Below are 9,402 nucleotides of genomic sequence, written 5' to 3' on the forward strand. Positions count from 1 at the left end.
TGCAGCTAGTTTTGCTGCAAACATATGTTTTCCCCAAGCATAACCACTCCGATACAGATCTTGTTCTATATGCCCTTCTTGTCATGCAACATTGATATTGCAAGGAATGAGGTCTATGTTCTTTTTTTTTTTTTAATTCTTTCTTCTTTTGGTGCAGGTGATGCGACCCAGAATCTTGCCTATGCTAGACAACCATGCTCTCAGTTCTTGTCTTATTTCAGAAAGCTTAGAGCAGTTAATCAATTGGACCCTAGGGTCTGGTAAGAGAAGAATTCAGGCAAGTCGTGAACATAAGATGACAAAAAAGTTTATTAGATGAGAAATATAGGAGAGCACATGGCATAGATAAGCCACAGGGAAGATGGCACTTCACCCTATTTCTGCTCTCTTGACCATCTACTGGTTACAGAGCTTGGCCCTGAGTTAAATAGTGAGAATGAGTCTTTGAAGATTGCTTTTGATTGGTGGATCTATCTTCCTCTGTGTCCTGTAAAGTTGTAATACGGTCCTATCTTTATTTCCTCTTTCTGTAGCCCTCTATCCCTATTTCATTATCAGTCAAGTTTTGGTTTATTAGCTTATCCTGCCATGCACACGTTGTATAGGCTGCAGTTTCCTGAATGTCGTCTTTCTACTAACTCATAACGTTCTCACCTTCATAAGTGGGAAAACCTTTGCAACAGCTTTAATCAGGAAAATTTGGCTAAAATAATGCTTCTAGGCTTTGGTAAATGGCAATGCAGGTTTCATCTGGCTTGCTGGCCTTTGGGAAGCATGAACTGGTGTATGAGAACTCAGGTTTCCTTGTAGCTGCTATGCTTGAGTCCATGTGGAGAGAGCTCCCAGATGACTGAATTGAACAAGCCTTCAGATTTTTACTTTCAGACTTTCACTTGACCTAGCTACCACAGAGAAAAGCAGGATGAGCTTTCCCTTCCAAACCATTCTTAGATCATAGATGTGTGAGCAAAACAAATGTGTGCACCTCTGCTTCTTGACTTAATGGATGTGTGACATGTTATGTATCTGCAGTTCAAGTGCATTGCCTGTGAACTGAGAATACAGTGTTTTCCTGAAGGAAGAGGGACAAACCAAACAATTTGGGGGACTTATTTTATCTCTAGTAATTTTGTTTTTCAGTACTGGAATTTGAACTCAGGGCCATGCACTAGCCAAGCAGGTGCTTTACCTCCTGAGCCACATTCCCAGCTCTATCATCTTTAAGGTCTTTGTTCCTAGCTAATATTATGAACTCATTTTATTACCAGATAAAATGGATTTGCAGAGGAATATTTTACTATGTCAGGAAATATTTAAAGAAATACTAAAGAAAAAAAGAAAGACAGGAAAAGAGAAGTGCTACCTGGGGGAAGCTGTGCCAGAAGGCATTTCAAGTTCAGGAAGGCCAGAGAAAAGACTTGTCTTATTAACACTGACAATGTTTGACAGTGGCATTCCATATTCCTATGTATGTTTGTATGTATAAATGAGAAGAAAATCAGGGATGCTGAGTTGATGTGCATTCAATGTCAAGTTTTTAGATATAATAATATAGCCATCAAATGGAATGCCACTAAATGGCATTTTAATTTTAATATTTCAATAATCCTATAATCCTAGCTACTTGGGAAGCAAAGATGAGGAAGATTGTGGTTTCAGAGACTGAACAAAACATTTGGTTGAGAATTCTTTTTTTTTTGGGGGGGGGGTTCTTTTTGCTTATGTGGTGCTGAGGAATCGAACGCAGGGCCTCATGCATGCAAGACAAACACTCTACCACTGAGCCACCTTCCCAGCCTCATGGTTGAGAATTCTTCTCAACCAATTAATAAAAGCTGGATGTGTTGCTTTGTTCCTGTCACTTCAGCTATGTGAAAAGGAAGTATAAATAAGGATTGCATTTGGGGCTGGGAAAGTGGCTCAGTGGTAGAGTGCTTGCCTTGCATGCATGAGGTCCTGTACATAAGCAGAAAGAAGCCGGAAGTGGCACTGTGGCTCACATGGTAGAGTGCTAGCCTTGAGCTGAAGAGCTGAGGGACAGCCCCCAGGCTCAGAGTTCAGGCCCCACGATTGACAAAATAATGATAATGATAATGATAATGATAATAGTAATAATATTTATTGCATTCCAGATCAGTCTGGGCAAAAAGTAAGACCCCATTGGAAAAAATAACAAAAATAAAAAAGCAAGTAACAAAAAGCTCAAGTGGTAGAGCACCTGCCCTGCAAGTGCAAGGCCCTGAGTTCTAACCCCAGTAACTGGCCCCCACTCTCCCTCACCCCACACTCCAAGGCAAGTTGATGATGACAAATTTAACTACAGGATAGAATTTGTAGGCAAGCTCTGATGATTGAAATCTGACAAGTAGACATGAAGCTACAAATATGCCTAAAGTTCAGGGCACAGAAAATAGGATCTTATGTATATATGACAATAGATCAAGGAACCCTGTTGAAATTGTTTTACATGTGGGAAGGAGATGACAGAGATGGGGAGGTGAGGGTGGTGAGGTACATTGTACGCATATATGGAAAAGTTACAATGAAACCTCTTGTATAACTAATCTATGCTAATAAACAATTTTAAAACAAACCTTTGGCAGTTGTAAATATACTCCTCTTTATTCTAGAAGACTCAGTTACTTTATTTTCTCTGACAATGTCCATTGTAGCTATAGCAAATAGAAACAGCCATAGTAGAGTTATTCACTAATAAGAATGAAATTAGCCTGGGCACCAGTAACTTTAGCTACTTGGGGGATGAACTCTGAGGATTGAAGTTCAAAACCAGCCCAGCCAGGAAAAAGTCCGTAAGACTTACATCTAATTAACCACCAAAAAACTTGAAGAAGCCAGGCTTATACACGTAATCCTAGCTACTCAGGATGCTGAGGTTTGAGGATCATGGTTCAAAGCCAGCTTGGGCAGGAAAGTCCTTGAGACTTCTATCTCCACTAAACTACAAAAAAAAAAAAAAAAAAAAAAAAAGAGAGAGAGAAAAAAAAGAAAGAAAAAAAGAAAAGAAAAAAGAAAAAGAAAGAAAAAAACCTGGAAGTGGAGCTGTGGCTCAAGAGGTAGATCCTTGAGTACAAAGCTCAGGGACAGCATCCAGGCCCTGAATTCACACTCCAGGACTGGCAACATACACACACACACACACACACACACACACACACACACACACACACACACACACACACACACACACACACACACACACACACACACACACACACACACACACACACACACACACACACACAGATTAAACAACAAAACTAATTTTGTTTTTTGCGCCAGTCCTTGGGCTTGAATGTAAGGTGTGGCATTTATCCCTGAGCTGCTTTTGCTGTAGTCTAGCATTCTACCACTTGAATCACAGTTCCATTTCCAGCTTTTAACGTGATTAATTGGAAGTAAGTGTCTCATGGACTTTTTTGTCCAGGCTGGCTTTGAACTAGGATCTCCAGATCTCAGCCTCCTGAGCAGCAAGGTTTGTAGGCATGAGCTGCCCACACCTAGCTGGAGCTAATTTTTTTTTTGGTGGGAGGGTGGGGGGGGTCTGGTCGTGGGGCCTGAACTCTGGGCTTGGGCGCTGTCCCTCAGTTCTTCAGCTCAAGGCTAGCACTCTACCACTTGAGCCACAGCACCACTTCCGGCTTGTTTTCTTTTTGCTTATGTGGTGCTCAGGAATCGAACCCAGGGTCTCATGCATGCATGGCAAGCGCTCTACCACTGAGCCATCTTCCCAGCCCTGGAGCTAATTTTTTAATCAGCAAGAATGCAAGACAATATTGTCATACAGTGCTGTAAGATTTCTGGAGAATGAGACATTTACTACAGTAGGTAATAATATCACTATTGTGGTTACATCATTGACCTGGCTTGTTTGCTTAACAGCTGTTTTTTGTCCTTTCTTTCCTTTGAATTCCATCACATTCTCAGTCTCACCATAAAATTTTGGGAGGATGTTAGTTAAGCAAAGTTTAATTCCCCAGTTTTTCTGAATGAATAAATATTTGCGCTGTATTTGATACAGAAACATCATCTTAGAATGTGTGCTTTAGCTCGGTACCAGTGGTTTATGTCTGCAAGCCTAACTACTCAGTAAGCTGAGATCTGAAGATCTCAGTTTCAGGCCAGTCTGGGCAGGAAAGTCCATTAGAATTTTCTAATTACCAAAAAAGCAGAAAGTAGAGATGCATTTCAAATGGTTGAGTGTCCACCTTGAGCAGAAAAGCTAAATGACAGTGCCCAGATCCTGAGTTCAAACTCAGTATTGGTGCACATAGACATACACACACAGAATGTGTGGTTTAGCCTCCTAAGAAAAGTGTAAATTTGTATTTCTCCGGCCAACGAGGAAGCCCAATACCTACTTGCATAGCTGAGGTACATAGCTGAGGAAACTCAGGAGGCCAGGGTCAGGCTTGGGTCTCTACAAACATGGTAGGAATCTGTGCACCTCATATTATGAATTCCTCTTCTCTGCTCAGATTCTAACTTCTCTGAAACAAGAACCGTCCTGCCATTTGCTGACTGCAGTATATGAAATTATCATGAATTTTTTAAAAAGGAAATTCATCTTCTGAAATACAAGCTAACATAGTCTTTAATAAATTGAATAAAATGACTTTTCTAATGATTTTCTAGATAAGTCAAGCAAAGAGAAATGACCTTTTCATAAAGAAGTTCATGATACCTTTGATAGAAATCTCATATGTCAAAGTGCTGAGCAGGTCTTCAGATTTATTAGCATCTATACAACTTACCCAAGGGAATTATCCTTAGGTCAAAATAAAACCAGGCCAAGCTTATTACTTTGAAATGCTTACAGCTTAACCTTCTCTCCTTTCCTTCCCTTCCCTCACCCCCTCCTTTTCTCTTCTCATTTTCTCTTCTCTCTATTCTTATACTATATCTGTAAACAAAAAAAGTTGAAGACAATCAGAAATAAATGCTTAAAGAGTAGTCTTGCTAAGAAAAAAGTGGTGTGTGTGTATGTGTGTGTGTGTGTGTGTGTGTGTGTGTGTGTGTGTGTGCTTAAGTAACTAAGTGCTGGGGACTGTACCCAGAACCTTGTACATTCCAGACAAGGATATACTTACTCTCAGCCATATTGTCTTTGAACTTAACATCTTACCATTTTTTTGTGTGAAATGACTGGGCCTGGACACATTTTGAGAACTTCATGTAAGGTCATTCATGGAAAGCCATTGAAAAGGCACTGAAAGAATTGTTTTTCTGTGGGATAACTCTGAAACTAGATTTCTCAAATTTATCTGCATATGGGTAATGATTTCCTTAGCTGAAAAAATATAGTAAGCTTTGTAAGTTTTTTAAAAGCACCCAACTTCCAAATTAGAGACAGAATCATATTTGCAACTTAATGATTATTTCCTTTTCACATGTAGTACCTATAAATTATATCTCTTGAGATGTTGTACTTGCAGATGTTGTACTTGCAATCCTAAGGGCTAAGAGGACTGGGTTAAAAAAGAAAACATGAAAATGTAAGTTTATGCCATCCTAAATACTTCAGTTATACTTCAGGCAAGGAGGTGCAGCTCAGGGTACAGAACATGCTTAGTTAGGTTCAATTCCCAGCACTGAAAACCAAACCCAACCCACTTCCTACATGTTTCTCATTGGTAAAAAATCAACATTGTAATTAACATCTATCTCCAATCTATGAGAAAGAGGACTGGATGATTATGCTATATTCACTAACCATCCAGACTAGTCCTTTGTAAGAACAAGGTCATCAATCCACTGACAGGGCAAAGCCCTTGCACCAGGATCACTTTCCTGCACTGCTGCACCAGGACTGTCTCCAATGGTCTTTGTGGAAGACACATTCAAAACATAACTACATGAATGCGCTTATTCAAGCACAGAATCTTTCAAACACCCATGAAAGTAGGAATTGGACAATGTAAAAACATTTGTGCACTGTATATGAGGCACAAAGATGTGGAAAAATTGCACTTGTCAATCTTCTCATTGGTATTGACACATCCATTGTCTGAGCCCCGGCATGTCAGAGTTGGAGCTTCTGAAGTTACACCACTCTCTCTGAAAAGTAATTGCCAAAACAAGTATGATCATTTCCTGGTAACAAAACACACATGAACATGAGGCTGGGAAGGTGGCTCAGTGGTAGAGCACTTGCCTTGCATGCTCGAGGCCCTGGGTTCGATTCCTCAGCACCACATAAGCAAAAAAAGCCGGAAATGGCGCTGTGGCTCAAGTGGTAGAGTGCTAGCCTTGAGCTGAAGAGCTGAGGGACAGTGCCCAGGCCCAGAGTTCAGGCCCCACGACCTGACCCCCCCCCCCAAAAATACACATGAACATTAAGATGAAATATCTAGTGGGCTCTCCCCAACCTCCTTTTTTGGAACGGACAATGTAGCCCAAGCTTCCTTCTCCCTTGCAATCCTGCCGGAGCCTCCAAAGTGCTAGGATGACAGGTGTGTCACCATCCCCAGCATCAGAAATTCTTTGAAGAGATGACTGATGAATCTGAAGACTTTTTATTTTGTGGTGCTAGGGATGAAATCCAGGGCCTTACATATCAGGCAAGTACTCTGTAACAGAGCTACATCAGCAGCCTAAATATGAAGTTTTAAAGATTTCATTATCCAGGTAAAAAGTGACAGCAGAGCAGGGTGTTGGTGGCTCACATCTGTAATCCTATCAGGAGGCTGAGATCTGAGGATCGCTTTTCAAAACCAGCCCAGGCAGGAAAGTCCATGAGGCTCTAATCTCCAATAAACCACCAGAAAACCAGTGGCACTGTGCTCAAGAGGTAGGCACTAGCCTTGAGCTGAGGGATGGTGCCCAGGCTGAGTTCAAGCCCCATGACAAAAGAAAAAAAAAAAAAAAAGTGACAGCAGAAATAAGTCATCACCACGGTTGATAAATACATTTCTCTGATAACATTGAACAAAGTCCCCAAAAGCAGGCAACACTTGCTTAGGAAACATGATATAGACCACCAAAGCTCCAGTGTTCACAGTCAACGGACAACAGTGACAATCTCTTAAAGACAGAAAACCCCAATCCCAGAAGTCCCTGGTAGCATAAAACCTGCTTTAACTTGAACTGACTCTTAAATAAGAATCTTTGGTAATGTCTTATTTATAAAACTACTTTTGCAGCCAGGTGCCAGTGGCTCACACCTGTAATCCTAGCTACTCAGGCCTGAGATCTGAGGTTCATGGTTCAAAGCCAGCTGGGCAGAAAAGTCTGTGAGAAGCTTATCTCCAATCAACTACCAGGAAACTGGAAGTGGTGCTATGGCTCAAAGTGGTAGGTAGAATGTTAGCCTTGAACAAAAAAGCTCAGGGACAGTGCCCAGGCCCTGAGTTCAAGCAAAATGGAGGTTTAAATATTTAAAAAGTTCCTGTGGAACTTGTTTTAGGCAGATTTTTGCAAAACTTTACATCTGTTCTTGCAGAAAATGGATACTTATAATGCAGAAAAGCCATAACCCCTCTTCCTGTTATCATCTGATATGGAGCAAACTACAAGGACTGCTATACTTCTGCAGTATATTAGAGATTATAGTGTAAAACTTGTATGTGGGCACCCTTAACAATTGAGAACAAGAAAAATATGAATTAGATGTTTGTTATTCTCTACACATTTCTGTTCTGAGTACTAGACAGTACTCAGTATTAGTATATTCAGTATTAGTGCTCCTATCAAGACTTTTTCTAATTTTTAATTATTTTTCCAGTCGCAGGGCTTGGACTCTGGGCCTGAGTGCTAGCTCAAGACTAGCACTCTACCACTTGAGACACACCTCCATTTCTGGCTTTTTCTGTGATTAATCAGCAATGAGTCTCAAGAACCTTCCTGCCCAGGCTGGCTTCAACTGCAATCCTCAGATCTCTGCCTCCTGAGTAGCTAGGATTACAGATGTGAACTACCAGCACCTAGCATGTCTGTTTTACATTTAAAACAAAACTATTTGTGTCATTAGATAGGAAAGAGATGTTGAATCTTCACATAAATTAGCTTACAAAAAAGATTAGAATTTAGACATAATCTTTTACTAAATTGTGATTCTTTACAAATCAATTTCATGTTAGTCATCAGATGATCCTAGATGGAGCAATAATTATGATGAGTTTCCTAATGAAGCATTCCAATCTCTTTGTATACCCACAAAAGCTCCAACTGTGTGAAAAATAAAAATAAAACCACTGGGTGGGTGGCTCATACTTGGGGTCCTACCTCTTTTAGGTGGAGAAAAGGAGCCAGGTTTTAAAGTCAGCCCAAGCAAAAAGCTATGGAGATCCTATCTCAACTAAAAATCCCACCATGGTGAAGCCTGGGAACCCTGCCAACACAGGAGCCCAAAGCAGGAAGACTGGATTGGTTTAAGCTCTGCTTTGCATAAACAAAAACATAAAAATATTAAAATGAGACAGGGTGCCAGTGGCGCACACCTGTAATTCTAGCTACTCAACAGGCTGAGATTTGAGGATCCTGGTTCAAAGTTAGCTTGGGCATAAAAGTCCACAAGACTTTTATCTGTACTTCAAGCCCCAGAACCTGCACCAAAAACAACAAACAAAACACTGAAGGGCTGAGGGAGTGGCTCAGGAAGTAGAGCCTACTTAACAAGTGTGAGTTCCAAGTTTAGTGTTATTAAAAAAGAAAAAAAGAGAAAAATAATTTTTAATTTTTATCTATACCAACATATCTAGCTATTCTTTTTTTTTTGGGGGGGGGTCCGGTCATGGGGCCTGAACTCTGGGCCTGGGTGCTGTCCTTCAGCTCTTCAGCTCAAGGCTAGCGCTCTACCACTTGAGCCACAGCGCCACTTCCAGCTTTTTTTGTTTTGCTTATGTGGTGCTGAGGAATCGAACCCAGGGCCTCAGGCATGCAAGGCAAGCGCTCTACCACTGAGCCACCTTCCTAGACCCTCTAGCTGTTCTTAAAGCATATAAATAACTAGAAGGTGTTTAAAAAATCCTACTCCATGGTAGCTGTACAGTGATTCAAGTAGTAGAGTGCCAGCCTTGAGCAAAAAGCTAAAAAAAAAAAAAAAGAAAAAGAAAAAAAAAGAAAAAGAAAAAAAAAGAAAAAGCTAAGCTTTTTTGCACTCAGGACCTGAGTTCAAGCACTATAATGAGCACAAAATATAAAACAAAAGAGAAAGAAAAAAATCCTATTGCACATTGTACCAATGGTTACAGAACTTCTATCTGCCAAATGGAATGCCATATTATTTCAAGTCACACCAAGTATTCACAAAGAGACAATTTGTTTAAGAAAAGTTTTACTAATGTGTTAATATTTCAGCAAAGTTAAAGTTATTGCAACAGGTTTAAAAGGCAGACACACTATTACAGGCTATAAAGTAATGAATAAGTTTTATACAATTAAATA

Source organism: Dipodomys merriami, unplaced genomic scaffold (assembly GCF_024711535.1).
Source record: "Dipodomys merriami isolate MVZ:Mamm:240054 unplaced genomic scaffold, mDipMer1.0.p SCAF_12, whole genome shotgun sequence".
NCBI classification, from domain to species: domain Eukaryota; kingdom Metazoa; phylum Chordata; class Mammalia; order Rodentia; family Heteromyidae; genus Dipodomys; species Dipodomys merriami.